Below are 16,145 nucleotides of genomic sequence, written 5' to 3'. Positions count from 1 at the left end.
GCATTCGATTCCGAGAATGCCCACGGACGACAGCAAGAAAACGAGTCCTCTCGCAACCGCTCAAAGTCCATCGGCGTCAACATGGCACCAACGCGCCCACTTTCAGAGGCACGGGTGGCTCAGAAGAATACTCTGACGTGCAAGTATGCTTTCCTTCCGGTTATGGAGCCGTCCTATTAGGCACCGCCCTCTTTAACGTGTGCCATCTCTGGTGCAATTTCCAAGCGTGTGAATCAATAGACTCAGGGTCCGAGGCGACCTTCATCATGGAACGGCTGTTTAACCTGGTCAAGCTCTCTTTTAAGACCATTCAAGTCCAAGTCTCCGTTTCTGACCGTTTCTGCGCAGTCTACCAAATTGTGCCATTTTTCAATTCGGTCACCTGCCCGACTCAAGCTACAATTTAAAACTGCAGCGTATGTTCATTCACAGCTGGATGGCAATCTGCCCTCATACCCGATTTCACGAAATCTTCTCAAAGGGCTTCTCGACGTCCCCCTGGCAGATCCCAAGTTCTTCGAGAGCTCCCAAATCGATGTATTGTTCTCCGAACATCTGCGGGTCACTTCTCGGACAGGAGACTATTTTTGCTGACAGGCCCTTTATCTCCAGCAACTCCTCGCAGTCTGAGTGCCTTCTCCTTCTCGGCGATCCGCTGGATTAGCTGCTCACACAATTTTGGAAGGTGGAGGAGGGCCCCACATGTATCGTCCCGGAGTCCGACGAGGTCTGCGAGCGCAATTTTGTCTAGACTACTCTGACGGACGAGTGTGGCATGTATGTCGTGACGTTCCCCCTGCGTGACCCCGAGCGCAGCGGTTCCGAACTAGCGTCTTCACGGTGCTTTACCCTGGCCCAGTTCTTGCAGAATAAGCAGCGCCTTAAAAGGGATCCGCCCCCTAAAGGCCCGGTATAACGCAATGTTTCAAGAATACCTCGACCTGGGTCACATGACTGAAGTTTCTCCAACAAGTCATTCCGCGTCCTACTATCTCCCGCACTATACGGTAGTAAGTAAGACCACGAAGGTGCGGGTGGTCTTTAATGCATCTAGCCCTGCCGCAAACGGGACCAGTCTTCCTTTATGCAGGCCCAGTTCTACAGTCCGCCTAACCATTCAGATCTTATAGTGGCGGTACTTTGTGCTCAACGCTGACATCGAAAAGATGTATCGGCAGATTTGGGTAAACCCTAAATATACTCCCCTCAAAAGTATCCTGTTTCGCAATTCCGATGGGGAAATCCGAGACTACGAATTAAAAACCGTCAACTTTGGAGTCAATTGTGCCCCTTTTCTAGCGATCCGTGTCATGCAACAGCTCGCCGATCACTAAGAGTCGAGGTATCCGCGGGCTAGTCAAATTATCCGACAATTCATGTATGTCGACGACGTTCTAGCGGGGCAGACATGAGAATTGAGGCGCAGATGGCTGTCCGCGAGCTGGAGGAGGCCCAGGGTTCAGCTGGGTTCTCACTAAGACTTCCAATTGCAAGGAGATTCTAGCCGGCATTCCGAGCGACCATCTCCTCCGGACTGATTTTCTTGAGACAGACGTACAAAGCACGGCCAAGACTCTTGCTGTCCGATGGAGAGCGACGACGGACAAGTTCTTTTTTATTCCGCCGGAATTGACCTCGGGATCGTTATTCACGAAGCGCCAGGTCCTATCCCAGATTGCCAAATTTTTCGATCCAGCGGGCTGGCTCGCCCCCTTAATTTTTATGTCTGCGTGGAGGTCAGAATGGTGTCTCGTCCTCGGTTGGAGTTATGCGGGGAATTATTTTTGTCCGAAATGGCTTATGCCGTTCTTTCCAAAATGCCAGGGCCGGCAGTCACCCGACACTGTTGGACAGAATCGACGATTGTTCTCGCCTGGTTGCGCAAACCGGTTTCACTGGACATCGTTCGTGGCCAACCGGCTGACTAAGATAACCCAGCTGACCAGGTGGAGAAATGGGCACAAGTCCGCTCCGATCAGAACCCTCGCCTGCAGGGTGGTAACGCTCCAAGATCTCGCGGCCAGTCAGTTGTGGTGGCACGGTCCTGCCGGGATGCGGAGACCTCGTTGCGAGTGGCCCATTCAATGCAATGATTCTCCCGTGAGTAAGCTCGAATAGCGAGCGGTCAAAGTCTACGCCGCGAAGGTTCCACGGAAGATATTCTTGAGCTTTAATTCTACCGCTTCATCCAGCGCACTCGGAGGATCGAGTTTCCGAGTTTTCCCTGGCAAACACCGAAAATGCGTTGGCCAAACGTCTCCTGGTGGCGAAATTAGCTGCTTAAATCAAAAGCGTTCGCTACCAGCATCCAGTCCCTTGCAAAATTTGAACCCTTTCATTGATTTGCTGGGGCTCATGAGAGCCTGCGGACGGATCACGGCCTCAGACAGTCCTCAATATGTCATCTGTCATTACTTCTCGTCCACCTTACGCATCGCATAATGCTGGATTCCGAGAGTGAAGAATTTGGTCACGTCGGTTATTTATTCGTGCAAGGAATGCGCCGTCCACAAGCGTCAGTCGAACAATGGGAAGACCTTTGTAGGAGCGCACTGTAGCAAAGGCTGTCCTCCTTCCGATGGACGCGTCCGCCTGCCCACAATAGCCATCCTTTTCCCATAGTCCGACGGTATGTGTTGTCTCCTAGTTCCGTAATCCGAAGTTCCAATACGAAATTCGCACTGACTCCTTTCACTTTTTTTTTCATCATTCCGTCAGTCATACCCAGCACGATGCTTCCACATCCACGCACCGCCTCCCCACCAGACAACAGATTTACTAGAGGTACCTTGTCAATTTCGATTAAAAAAAAAAAAAAATGTATGCAGCTTCGACTATTTTACAAGCTGATTTTTTTTTTCGATTGTTACTTTTAAATTGTAAATTTTAGTAAATCATTTTCAACCATACTCACAAACTTTTTTAGAATATTATATGACCAACTGGTGATTGAACCCACTTGAAAAACTTGCAACCCCTTTAGGACATTTATTATTTGCTCGCTTGATATTTGACTTGCCGTCGCGAGGCGATCGTGACGCGCGTGAAGCCAGCAACAAAGATGAAAAGAGGTGGACAAAGGATCAAACTCCTTCATAGCAGGAGACTAATAAAGGACTACATCAAAATAGCGGCCACAACCGATGAGAAAGAGGCACACCAGAGGAACCTGGACGTCATCGAGGGAGAACTTAGCAAAGGAGCAAAGTAACGCAATAAGGGCTGCACTTATACCAATGCCTTAGCTGCCATAAATTTTAATTAACTTCTATCTCGATGCGCGAAAGGGCTGCTTGAAAAACACTAACCACTGTTAAGCTTTTGCCAAAAACATGAAACTGATATTGATTTATATAGAGCCAACCATTGTAAATCAGATTTATGTAAACAAAAATTTTTTCTTTCACTTTTTATATAAATAAGCCAATATAAATCGTAAATTAATACTAAATTTAGATATACGCCAGATACAAACAATAAAAACATTTGGAAGAAACACCAAAAATGTATTACGATGATACCAAAGTCGTTGATTTAACGGCAAACGTCGCAAATAAAATAAAATCAGAAAAAGTTGATATAGTTGACAAAGTAATATAAAATGGCAATATCTCAAATTTGATTAAATTTTGTTGATAACTGAAAATGTTATACTTTTTTTGGTAAAAATTTTCCGATCATTCCTATGGCAGCTATATGATATAGTCGTCCGATCCGGCCCGTTCCGACATATATACGAGTGAGAGTATATAGAAGACTAACTAAAAAGTTCCGTTCAGATAGCTTCAAAACTGCGAGACTAGTTTGCGTAGAAACGGACAGACGGACAGACGGACTGACGGACAGACGGACAGAACGACATGGCTAGATCGACTCGGGTGTTGATGCTGATCAAGAATATATATATATATATATATACTTTATATAGTCGGAGGTGACTCTCTCACTGCGTTGCAAACTTCGAAAAAGTTATCAAAGTCAAGCCAATGACTTAGACAAAATTAAAAAAAAAAACAGTGTTTTGCTAATTAAAACTTACGATTGTCGTTTTAATTATTATTGTTAACAACAATAAATAAAAAAAATAATAATAATACTAAGCAAATCAAAATTATTTAAATTTCTATTATTTTGATTAATTCGCCATTTACAATAATTTTAGTAATTTGTTAATTTTTTTATACTTAAATATGACCACACTGGCCGTCAGCCGATAGGTTACAAAGGGGGATGAATGGAGCAATAATACAGATCAAGAAATCAAAATTATTTAAATTTCTATTATTTTGATTAATTCGCCATTTACAATAATTTTAGTAATTTGTTAATTTTTTTATACTTAAATATGACCACACTGGCCGTCAGCCGATAGGTTACAAAGGGGGATGAATGGATGACCGAGTCATCTGCCGTAACTGTGTACACCATCGATATTGCGGATAATCTACAAGTTAGGGCGTCTGGAATCAGGTCCCCAGTCGAGGTTCGACCAGGGTTGCTGACCAATTATAGTCAGGCGGACCTGGTCAAGTCTTTAAACAGCCTCCTCTCAAGTCAGGTGTGTAACGCGACCCGCGCCACTGACTTCTGAGGGGTTTATCCAGGTGTCTGTACAGAGCATTCCCAGGGCTAGGCAACCCTAGGTCGTAAATGAACTTGCCGCAGTTTTGGGACGAAGCTGCGGGCGACATGTTTCGATGCCCCAAACCGCCTCTGGCCCGCTGCGCCTGCCAGGTCGAGCATTTATGAATGAAAAATGGAAACTAAAAGCTGAGCTTCGGATCGACAAATCCCAAGTACAGTCAACGATGGACGAGAAGGAGGGAAGAGCAGGTAGTACTTCCCATCAAAACACACAGGTTGGGCTCAGTTGGGCACCACCGTAGAGATAACGAAAATGTCGCATCACCAGAGGCGAACGAGGGTCAATAGAGCCCGCTTTGTTCTCTCACTTTGTCACCAAGGTGGATAAACCAAGACGACGGTCGCCTGCTGTCGGAGAAGTGGGAGGAGAATGAGGACAAGTTGGTCGATATGGTAACCGACTGGTTGGTTAGCATGCCGACCGGTCCCATCCCTTCCTTCGACTCAGCACAGGGTCATCAGATGGGCAAAAATCTGCGGACTGGGTATCAATCCCACTAACGCAGAACTGATGCTCTTCACAAGGAGAACCAATTTACCATCTTTCAACATGCCTAGTGTAAATGGCATGGAGCTAAAACTAGCGAAGCAACCTAAGTATCTAAACAAAACTAAACAAAACAGCTCTCATGAAAGAAATACATTGGAGAAAAGGTGAGGAAGGCAAGCATTGTCTTCTACTCCTGCAGGAAAACGTTTGGAGACAAATAGGGACTACACCCAAGGATAATACACAGCAGTGTTACGGCCAATACTTATATACAGGGCCCTATTACGGTGGCCCTCGGGCAGTGAGTGCTGGGGCCGTGGGAGCAATGCGCTCATGCCCCAACGGCTGCCCTTAATGCTATCCTGAATATAATTTCGACATTCCGCCAGACACGGCAAAATTCTTGAAAGCAACGGAATAAAGCAAACGAAAAACACTGATTACATGGCCGCGGAGTTGAACTACGGGAACGCATTCTTGACCTCATATCCAACAAGGGAAGACTGGAGCAGGGACAAAGTGGTAGTGGAGAAAAAGATGTCTCTCTACAACGATGGCTCCAAGATGAGGTGTGGCGGGGATCTATGGTGAGAGTTGGGGAATTGAAAAGGCATTCAACCGCTCAGACTCACCGACGGTCTTTCAGGCTGAGTTACTATCCATAAAGGAAGCAGCCGAACTCTCCGATCTACTCGGATAGCCAAGCGGCTATCACATCCAGAGCTGCCGTGAAACAAACTCACGGCTGGCGGCAGAGTGCAAGAAGGCCCATAATAGACTTGCTGATAAAACTGAGGTACAAGTAACCTGGGTATCGGGACACAACGAGATCCCGGGGAACGAAATGTCAGACGAACTAGCCTGTGCAGGCTCGGAAGAACTAAGTACCGACATCGAATTACCGATCTCCCTAATCGCGATCCAGACAAGAATCCATGACCAATTCAAACAGATAGCCAACAAAGAATGATTAAGAAAGAGCGAGCAAAGAAGGTTAAAAGACTGTTGACCAAGATACGACAAAAAACGAACCAGTAAACTGTTATCCAACAGCAAACGGGATATCAGCAGGATATCGGCAGTCACCACAGGAAGGTGGTCGGATCGCAATACAATCTGTATAAGCAGCAAGCAAGCAACAGAGCAAGAGACACCGGAACATCTGCTCTGCTTCTGTCCAGCGCGAAATCAAACCAGTCTTCGCCACTTTGGTGCCTACCAGATGGAGTCACTGGGAAACATAGGAAAGCTGAAGGTATCGGGAATCCTAGGTTTCCTTACTGACTCTGGTTGGTACTGATAGTGATCAGGACCACCAACAACAAACAGAGGAAGCAGAGCAAAAAAATCTTTGCTCTAATTGGAGGCTCTAGTTTTGGGCCTCACCACAACAACCTGCCTACCATGACCACACTATAAGCTATTACAAAAGTCTAAAATAACGACCCAAATTTTAAAGATAGACAATTGGTCTCAACGACCCCGAGGAGCAAATAGAAGCTCGAACATATCTATATTTCTTAGAAATGTTTTAATGATAGTTAAAAAAAATAAATCATATTCCATTAAATAATGGGATGGAATAAGTTAAATAAGGAGTTAAATAAATTAAAAAGTCATTTTGACAAATCTTATGGGTCGTTACCAAGAAACCGGCCAGTACAGCAAATTTCTTTAACTGTACATACTAAAAATATTAGTTGGCTGTTTCAACTAAGCGCGTAAACTAATATATGCCCAGAGAGACCGGCTAGACAAAGCCCATTGGTCTCGAGCATCTAAGTTCTTGATCAAATTGCACTTGAACTTAATATCTATGAAACAAAGGTATAATTAAATAATTTCTTTGCCAACCATATTCATTACTCCATTAACCTTAGAAACTAGAGACGAATAATAATCACCAGCACTTTATCCAACAGAGACAGATGACTTTGATTCTACAGGTCTCGAAATAGAGGAATAAGATATTAATAACCTCGCCTTTCCCGCCGTCCTTGTTCAATCTGAACTATCAGATCACGACATAACAGGCTCCGATACAAACGATAGCGTTATAGAAGAAAAACCGACCACGATGGCCGATCAAACCATTGCCAAAAGGGCACAAATAAAAGATATCTCGAATGCCAATCTGGAATTTAACGGACAAAAGAATTGTAAAAGCTTTGATGATGGTTGACCTGATTAATTCCTGACACTTTCGAGGATTTGGCAATAGAAGTCATTAAATGAAAATTATAATCTTACGCTATTGAATGAGTCTCCGAGGAGCAAAAGGGCAGAATGTAGGCGGAACCCAACTACTCGCAACGGGCTCTCAGCAGCAGCCTCCCTCGGCACAGCCCTCTACCTCAGCATTAATTCCAAGAGTGCTAAGATCGAACGCTAGAAAGATTCGGTGCCCGAATGTGACGCGGGAGCGCCCGTACCGCCGGTGATATTTATTTTGTCCCCTGGGGGGTCCCAAATATTGATCCCTTTAAGTCCCGTTAATATAAATGTATTTTCCCAGGGTCTTAGGCCCAGCATAGCGACCGACAAGCCCTTATAGCGGTTCCACAGACGAGACTTTTTTTTTGTTTCTCTACCAACTTCTGGCCAGAGTACGTTGTTGTTAAGGAGTTCGAAGCGAAAAAAAGGAAATGGCGGCTTGTAGGAATAACTCTTCCCAGGCTTGATCAGACCACTGCAACTTCTACGTCTACCAATCCCGACTCAAAAAACTAATCTACTCTCTAAGTATTTCCTACCAGAATCTAAGAAGCTTACTACGTAACTTGTATTCGATAGCCTTTCGTTTGCTTCTCAGTTGCTGCGTTTGGAGCTCTCAGTACAACGTCCATAGTAAATGCATCGAGTCGGTTCAAACGAACTTTTTACTTTTAGCTCTACGCGGTTTAAAATGGTATGTAAACCAAATATTACAATTTTACACTAATAGACTCCTCCTAATTAACTTACCATCCTTAGCCAACCTTAGAAATATGATTGGCATAACCTTTATCTATAACCTCATTCTTGCTGACGTTGAAAGTGCTGACTTGTTAAGTCACCTTAACTTCCATGTACCAAGTAGAAATACTAGATCCTATATTCCCTTAGTGTTGAACAACTTTAGAACCTCTTTTGAATTGCATGAATGTTTTAGTGTATTGTGTGAAAATTGTAATGATTTGTAAAAATTAGTCTCTAACTTAAATAGCCTTCCAAAACAAAAACTTTAGTTCTAACAGACTTAGTAGACATCAAATATTATTCGGAATTATATGTACGTGGACGATGTCCTAGCCGGAGCAGACTCCAAACGCGAAGCTCAGCTGGCCATTGAAGAGTTTGACAAAACATAGGAGTATCGATCCAAGACCTCGCAGACAGTCAACTGTGGTGCCTCGGTCCAGCTTGGTTGTTGTCACCCGTAACTGACCTCGAGAGACAAGCGATCAAGGTCAATGTCGCGAAGGTACCCCAAAAGATAAACGGCATCCGGTCATTCTCCTGTTTTTAAATACCAAGGGTCAAGAATCTGCTTAAGTCGGTAATTTTTTATTCTTTCGAATACCTAAAGAGCGAAAGTGTATTTCGCGTCCATTTACAAATACGGGCATGGATTATGCGGGACCTTTTGATATTAAGAACTAACCCGGAAGAGCCTGCCTCATTACTATGTTTTTTGTGTGTTTCTCCACAAAGGCGATCCATTTAGAACCTACATTTGACCTTACGACTTAGAAATTTCTCTCAACATTTTCTAGTTTCGTGTCCCGAAAAAAGTGCCCTCGACAAGTTCAGTCGGACGATGGGAAAATCTTCTAGCACTGAAGGGCTCAGTGACGAGCAGTTTATTCCTTCGGCAGCGCCCCATATGAGAGGATTGTGGGAAACTGGAGTGAAAAGCTTCAAAACATTGAACACCCAACAGATCTGCTGGCACTCACACCGGGTCATTTTCTTATTGATGGACCGCTCCTCGCCACCGTGGAACCTGAAATAAAGGGTGCATCCACATCCATAATAAACCATTGGCAGAACCTTAAGGCTCTCTTTCAGCAATTTCGTCTGCGATGGAGGGAAGAGTACCTCAAGGAGCTCCATAAGCGCAACAAGTGGCAAACCCCTCTGCGACAATCTGCCATCCAATGAATGACGGCTCGGCAGGATCGATGCCGGATTTCCCGAACCGGACGATCATGTTCGATTAGTGTATATTCGCACTGCTCGGGGTCTCGTCAAGCGTCCTGTCGCTGAGGTCGGACTACTGCCGTGGATATCCTGCAAGGTGTACAACCAGGATCACCACACACTTTTGCATATGCTGGAACAACCGATGCCCCGACGCCAAGGGCATCAACCGGCATCTCAGTCCTTCCGACACACGTCTGCCGCGCCTCGGCCCGCACCTGGGCTCGCTCCTGTCGTTCCTTGAAATACGGAAGCCGCTTGGCAGGGCTCTGGCGAAAGGCTTAAAAGTCGTAGCCTATCGGCGTATGAAGGAAGACGACAATGTGGGTCCCACTTTAATCCACGTAGAGCAAACAAAAAGAAATTGTTTCTGAACAGATTTAATAAGGTCTTGATACTCCGCATTTTTCATAAGTTTTCTTAATTATTGTCAAATGCTTTGCTGAAATCGGTGAAGATAACGTCCGTTTGGAAATTCAATTTGAAAGCGTTTTTATTGACATCCAATATTCAAGAAGGCTTGTAGCCGTGCTGAGAGTGGGGCATAATCGAGCGGCATTGGTGCTGCAGCTGCGCAGTAATCAGAAGTTCGAATAACTTGGGAATAGCACTAAGCTTTGCAATCCCTCTGTAGTTTTCGATATCGGATTTACTGCCCATTTTATGGAGGAATGAAAGATTCTTATTAAGTTTCTGGAAAAACTTAAAGCCAAAGAGACATCTGAAAAAGAATTGACAGAGGTCGGCATAAAGCACCATCACAGTGTCTCAAAACACAGCTAGGAACAAGATCTGGACCAGAAGAAAAGGAAGGATTTATTGTCTTGAGATTCTGAAAAACATCGTCTTCGCGTATAGCAGGCATGAAAATGGAATAAGAATGTGGAAGAGAATAAGGATATGAAGAGGTTGTATTGTAGCCAATGGATAAGTACGTAGACTGGAAAAATTTTGCGAAGAGGTTCGCTATATCAGGCTCGTTAGACGCGGACTGAGTATTGACATGAAGACGAGAAAAGTGGGAATCTTCGTTTTGAATTAACAAACGCATAAAATTGCTTTTGGATTAGCCTAGAAATAATTTCTATCATTGTGGGCTAAGAATTTTGTGCAAGCTGTCAAATATCTAGAAAGGTCCACCTGTGACACAGTCCTGGTGAATTTAAGGTAAGAAAGTCGACGAGAAAACCATGGGGGCTTGTGAGACCCATCAGGTGAAGGAAAGGATGGGACATAAATGTGAAAGCCAGAGTTTAAAATTATCATAAAAGCGCCTAACCATGTTATTGGGGTCGCCTAGAGAATCCAAAAAAAATCCAAGCAGCTAGGGATAAATAGGATTTAATGCCATAGAAATTAGCTTTGCGGAAGTAGCGAAAAGTTGTCGGTTCAACTTCTGGACTAGGAAATAAAGGAAACGACGCTTCAAGAATTATCTCTAGTGTGGGGTGATAAGCATCTTCAGGACAGGAGATAAGGTCAATTCTTGAAACAGACGCAAAGATAAGGTCTAAGATTTTAACACAACAGTTCTTGACGTAGTTCAATTGGCCCTAAGAAAGGTCAATAAGACCATGGACTAACTCATGAGTTGCAGTAGGAACCAGAAAATCGATGTCAGGTAATGGCATTCAAGATATGGAAGGACTATCAAATAGTCATTAACACCCAGAGTTAAGTGAATTCCCTGGATTAAGGACAGATGCTGAAGATAAATAGTAGCTTCAGACCGGGGTGGGATGAATGAGCATGATACATAGAGAGAATAGTCGTGAACTTGAACACGAACCGAACAACAAAGTCAAAAGTATTATCTAGTAGGTTATGGGAACCAGTTTAGAAATAAGGTCAGATTTTACAGCAATAAGAACGCCGCCGCCAGTACGTATTTGCCAGTGAATAATTCGCAATCAGAAACACAGGAGTTAAGCCACGTTTTAGTGAAAGAAATAACGTTGGCATCGAAGAAGGCACTATAAGCATTCTGATAGTGCAAAGAAAACGAGTTGATTAGTTTTTTGGAGGCCTGGTTGAGGGAGTCAGAGGCACTCCAGCCCGAGGGTTGCTCTTGAAAAGAAATTCATGAACAATAGCATGTTCGGGCCATACGGAAGCATCAAGAACCTTACTATCTTACTAAATATCCCGTTTCTGCTTAAAATTAAATTTTGAGACGAAGAATTCAGTCAAAGAAACATTCAATTTGTTGCTTAAGTGAATAGCGACGTCTTTCACGGATGCAGGATTAAGGCGAGAGACAAAGACTAGCCTTTTTGGGGCAACGCCAGCAAGAGGCGCCGGACTCCTTGGGGCAACTCCAGAGATAGTTGAAAGGTGTGGTCTGGGACTAGAAATCGGAGGAGATGCGATGGTGACCGCCGGGCCGATCGCAGAGTGAGCATCCTTCAGTTGGTTTGAGGCCAGCAAGGCTTTGCTTGCGGCAGCAGCATGCGACGTAGATGCCAAATCCACGTTGACTGGCTGCAAGGTCGGAGATGCGACAAAATCGGCTAGTCCAGGACAATGGACAGCAGGGCAGACGCAGCGACATCGGCATCACCATTGGGTGGGTTGCATGGACTAAACAGCAAAAGGGGGCTCGCAGGGTCTGCAAAAGGCAAGAGATTATTAGAAATAGTTCCCGTATGGCTGTTTCGTGTGACGCTTATCAGTTTCATCGTTTTGAAGAAAGATTGCGTTTTCTGAAAACGCATCCACATGCTTCGAAGTCTTTTTGCGGCCATGTGGACAATCCGTGACACAACATTATATTGAAATAATAAATCGCAATAAGCCATCGGTTGTTCAGATAAGCATATGATTAAAAACCTTACAAACGTTATTGATTTATACAGGAAACACAACCTTAATTTGCACCCAGAAAAGTGATTTTTTTCAGACGCCTTCCTTGGACACAAGTGTATTGACAAAAGTATTCTACCAGACAACAAGAAATATGATGTCATAGAAAAATACCCAGACCCAACGGACGGAGACAGCGCTAGAAGATTGGTTGCATTTTTCAATTATTGCAGACGATTAATTAATTATGCAAAGAGAATGTGTAATTCGAATGGACGGAACAATGTCAAAAAGCCTTCGACTACCTAAAAATAAAACTATTATTACAGTAACCCAATTTTAATAAAGAATTTTGAAGAACAACGGATGCAAGTAACCAAAGCATACGGAGCCGTCCTAACACAGGAACATTATGGAACGCATCTTACAATAGCATACGGATCACGTTCATTTACAAAGGGAAAAGGTAATAAAAATAAAACAGAACAGGTACTAGCAGCTATACATTGGCAATTAAACATTTTAGACCATATATATACGGAAAACACCACTAACATATATATTTTTAATGACTAACCCAAGTTCAAAATTAACCAGAATGAGACGACTTAGAGAAATATTATTTTACCGTTGAATATCTTTAGGGAAAGGACAACCAAATCGGAGACACATTATCTCGGATAAACATACAAGACTTACAATATATCCAAAACGAAAATAAGATTCTCAAAATCGCTAACAGGAACCAAAGTAGACAAAAATCCTGCACAGGAGAAGAACAAATAAGCAATAAGCAATAAATAAAGAAAGCTTCAAAGCCCAACGTGTATAAAGTCATTAAAAATGATGAAGTACGTAAAGAAGTGAATAATAAACACGGAAAGAAAATTACAGCAAGATATGATGTTAGCGATTTGTATACAAATGGAACCATTGTTTTAGGTCAATTCTTTCAAAGTCTTGAAAAGTCGGCCGGTATAAACAAAATCAGTCAACTCAAAGTGACACCGTGGGAAAATATCTTTGAACATGTTTCAATTGATAATTTAAAAAATATGGGCAATAGAATATTGAAATCATTGAGAATGGCGCTACTAAGCCCGGTGACCCTAATAAACAATAACAAAGAAAAGGAAGATTTTTTCTACATTCTATGATGATCCAATACAAGTCAGTCGTACAGGCATTACAAAAACCTTGGCCAAGGTCCAGGGACACTATTACTGGAAAAATATGTCTGAAGACATAAAAGATAACTTAAGAAAATGTCCTAAATGCCAAAAGTCTAAAACGACTAAAAACACTAAGACCCCATTAACCATAACCGAAAGTACGGTCCAATGAAGACATTCCTTACGGGTATGGGAACAGAATATAAAAACTCAATAATTACAGACTTGTGTAAATATTTAAAAATTGACAATATAACATCTACAGCACACCACCACCAAACAGCTGGAACAGTCGAAAGAAGCTGCATTTCAGTAGATAAAACTGATTGGGACGTATGGCACCAATAATTCGTATACCGTTTAACAACATAATGTGAGATGATAGAAATACAAAACAAACAGTTCATAAGGATAGGTTAAAGAATTTTCATTTATAGTTTTCAACGAAAAAAAAAACATTGGTCTTATCAACCAAATACATTGTAATAATGTTTACCAATATAAAATATAAAATTAATACCAATTATTTTTGATTAAAAAAAAATAAACAATTAATTAAAACATTTTTTCACTTTTGTAATTTTTGTATATCTTACACTAACTTTAAACAAAATATATGTATATGGACGTTGATGCACTACAGTCAGTACACTCAAGTAGCCCGTATGACACCACGTGCCTGTTTGGGTTAAGTGGGAAAATTGACTACCGGCGTGTTGCCAGGTTGTTTGCTTGCATGTTTAATAAAAGTGTTAGTCTATACTATTATATAAAGAGGTAATGTAAGTTTGTTTGTATGAATTGAATAGGCTCCGAAAGTACTTGGCAGATTTGAAAAATTCTTTCACTGTTGGAAAGCTACATCATTCCTGAGTGTCATAGGCTATATTTCATTTAAAAAAAAAATAGGCATCCTTACTAAAATTAAGATAACGTAATCCAAGGTGTTAAAAAAAAAACAAAAAACTACCTTACATCTACCGCCCTCTACAGGCAGCCAAAGCATTTCCTGTCAAACATTCAAAACATATTGAAATAAGGAATTGGAGATAAAAATTTTATTTTTTTGTTCAGGTTCAGTAAGAAACGAAGTCCTGCCACCCAAGAAGTAGAGTTCGGGTCGTCGTAAGCGTAATACAGAAGCAAAAAGACGTAAGATTACGAATATAACTGACGAAGAACGGGCCTCCATTCGAGAGACTGAGCGGCTGGGAGCAATGCAGATGCACAAAGAAGAATCAGCAGAAAGACGAGCAGATAGGCTTGAGAGAAAACGATTAAGAGTTAGACAGTCGCGTTCTGCAGCAATTTGATTCACTCTCAAAATAATGAACGCGACAGGGCAAGGGTAGCTGAAGCGCGTTTACAGCTTGCAGAAGATCAGATATAATCCAACTATTGATTACAGCTCGAATCGAATGTCGTTATTGGCCGGATGCATCAGGTCTGCATATACTGTCACGCCTCTTAGATTGAATCAGACGAAACTTCGGTCCGAGGAATATATCCATTTGCGGGATGCTGTGATGAATGCTGCAACTCTTTTGAAGGATGGCAAAACTGCTCATTCTACTTTTAAACTTCCACTATCCGTCAATCTTGAACAACAATCTACATGTTCAATACGCAAAAATGGACCTATTGGTAAATTACTAAAAGACGCCTCATTGATTATGTGGGACGAATGCACGATGAGCCATAGAGCACATATAGAGGCCGTGAACAGAACCTTACAGGATCAAAGGAACTCCTCTGCAGTCATGGGCGGGATTACTTTTGTATTTGCTGGAGATTTTCAACAGACTCTCCCCGTTATTAACAGAGGCACGCGAGCAGATATCATCGTAATACAGAAGCAAAAAGACGTAAGATTACGAATATAACTGACGAAGAACGGGCCTCCATCCGAGAGACTCAGCGGCTGAGAGCAATGCAGATGCACAAGGAAGAATCAGCAGAAAGACGAGCAGATAGGCTTGAGAGAAAACGATTAAGATCGATTTGATTCACTCTCAAAATAACGCGACAGGGCAAGGGTAGCTGAAGCGCGTTTACAGCTTGCTGAAGATCAGATATAATCCAACTATTGATTACAGCTCGAATCGAATGTCGTTATTGGCCGGATGCATCAGGTCTGCCTCTTAGATTGAATCAGACGAAATTTCGGTCCGAGGAATATATCCATTTGCGGGATGCTGTAATGAATGCTGCAACTCTTTTGAAGGATGGCAAAACTGCTCATTCTACTTTTAAACTTCCACTATTCGTCAATCTTGAACAACAATCTACATGTTCAATACGCAAAAATGGACCTATTGTTAAATTACTACAAGAGGCATCATTGATTATGTGGGACGAATGCACGATGAGCCATAGAGCACATATAGAGGCCGTGAACAGAACCTTACAGGATCTAAGGAACTCCTCTGCAGTCATGGGCGGGATTACTTTTGTATTTGCTGGAGATTTTCGACAGACTCTCCCCGTTATTAACAGAGGCACGCGAGCAGATATCATCAAGGCATGCTTGAAATCGTCTCCCATATGGACTACGATTGAAACGTTAAAATTAAGGACAAATATGAGAGCTCATCTTCATGGAATCACTGATAGCGATTTCCCACAGCAACTGCTAAAACTTGGGGAAGGAATTTTTCCAACTCCAAATTTAAGTGGTCATTGTGACATTCTTCTGGATGAGTCTCTAGGCCAAATACTCCATAATTTGGAAAATTTAATAGATTCTGTATACCCTGATATCGAGAATTTGCACGAAAGAGACGTCCATTGGCTGTGTTCTCGGGCTATAGTATCACCTAAGAATGATACTGTCAATGAAAAAAATAATCTGATTG

General features: G+C 42.6%; 1 pseudogene; it reads right to left on the bottom strand.

Annotated features, from left to right (window-relative positions):
• LOC147642941 (uncharacterized) overlaps positions 1-16,145 on the bottom strand; it is an 82,829-nt pseudogene that overhangs the window by 25,234 nt on the left and 41,450 nt on the right.

Source organism: Drosophila serrata, unplaced genomic scaffold (genome assembly GCF_035046125.1).
Source record: "Drosophila serrata isolate PLE 108 unplaced genomic scaffold, ASM3504612v1 contig_324, whole genome shotgun sequence".
Lineage (NCBI taxonomy): Eukaryota > Metazoa > Arthropoda > Insecta > Diptera > Drosophilidae > Drosophila > Drosophila serrata.
Note: the sequence above shows the minus strand (reverse complement) of the source record. Positions and strands in the feature narration are given on the sequence as shown.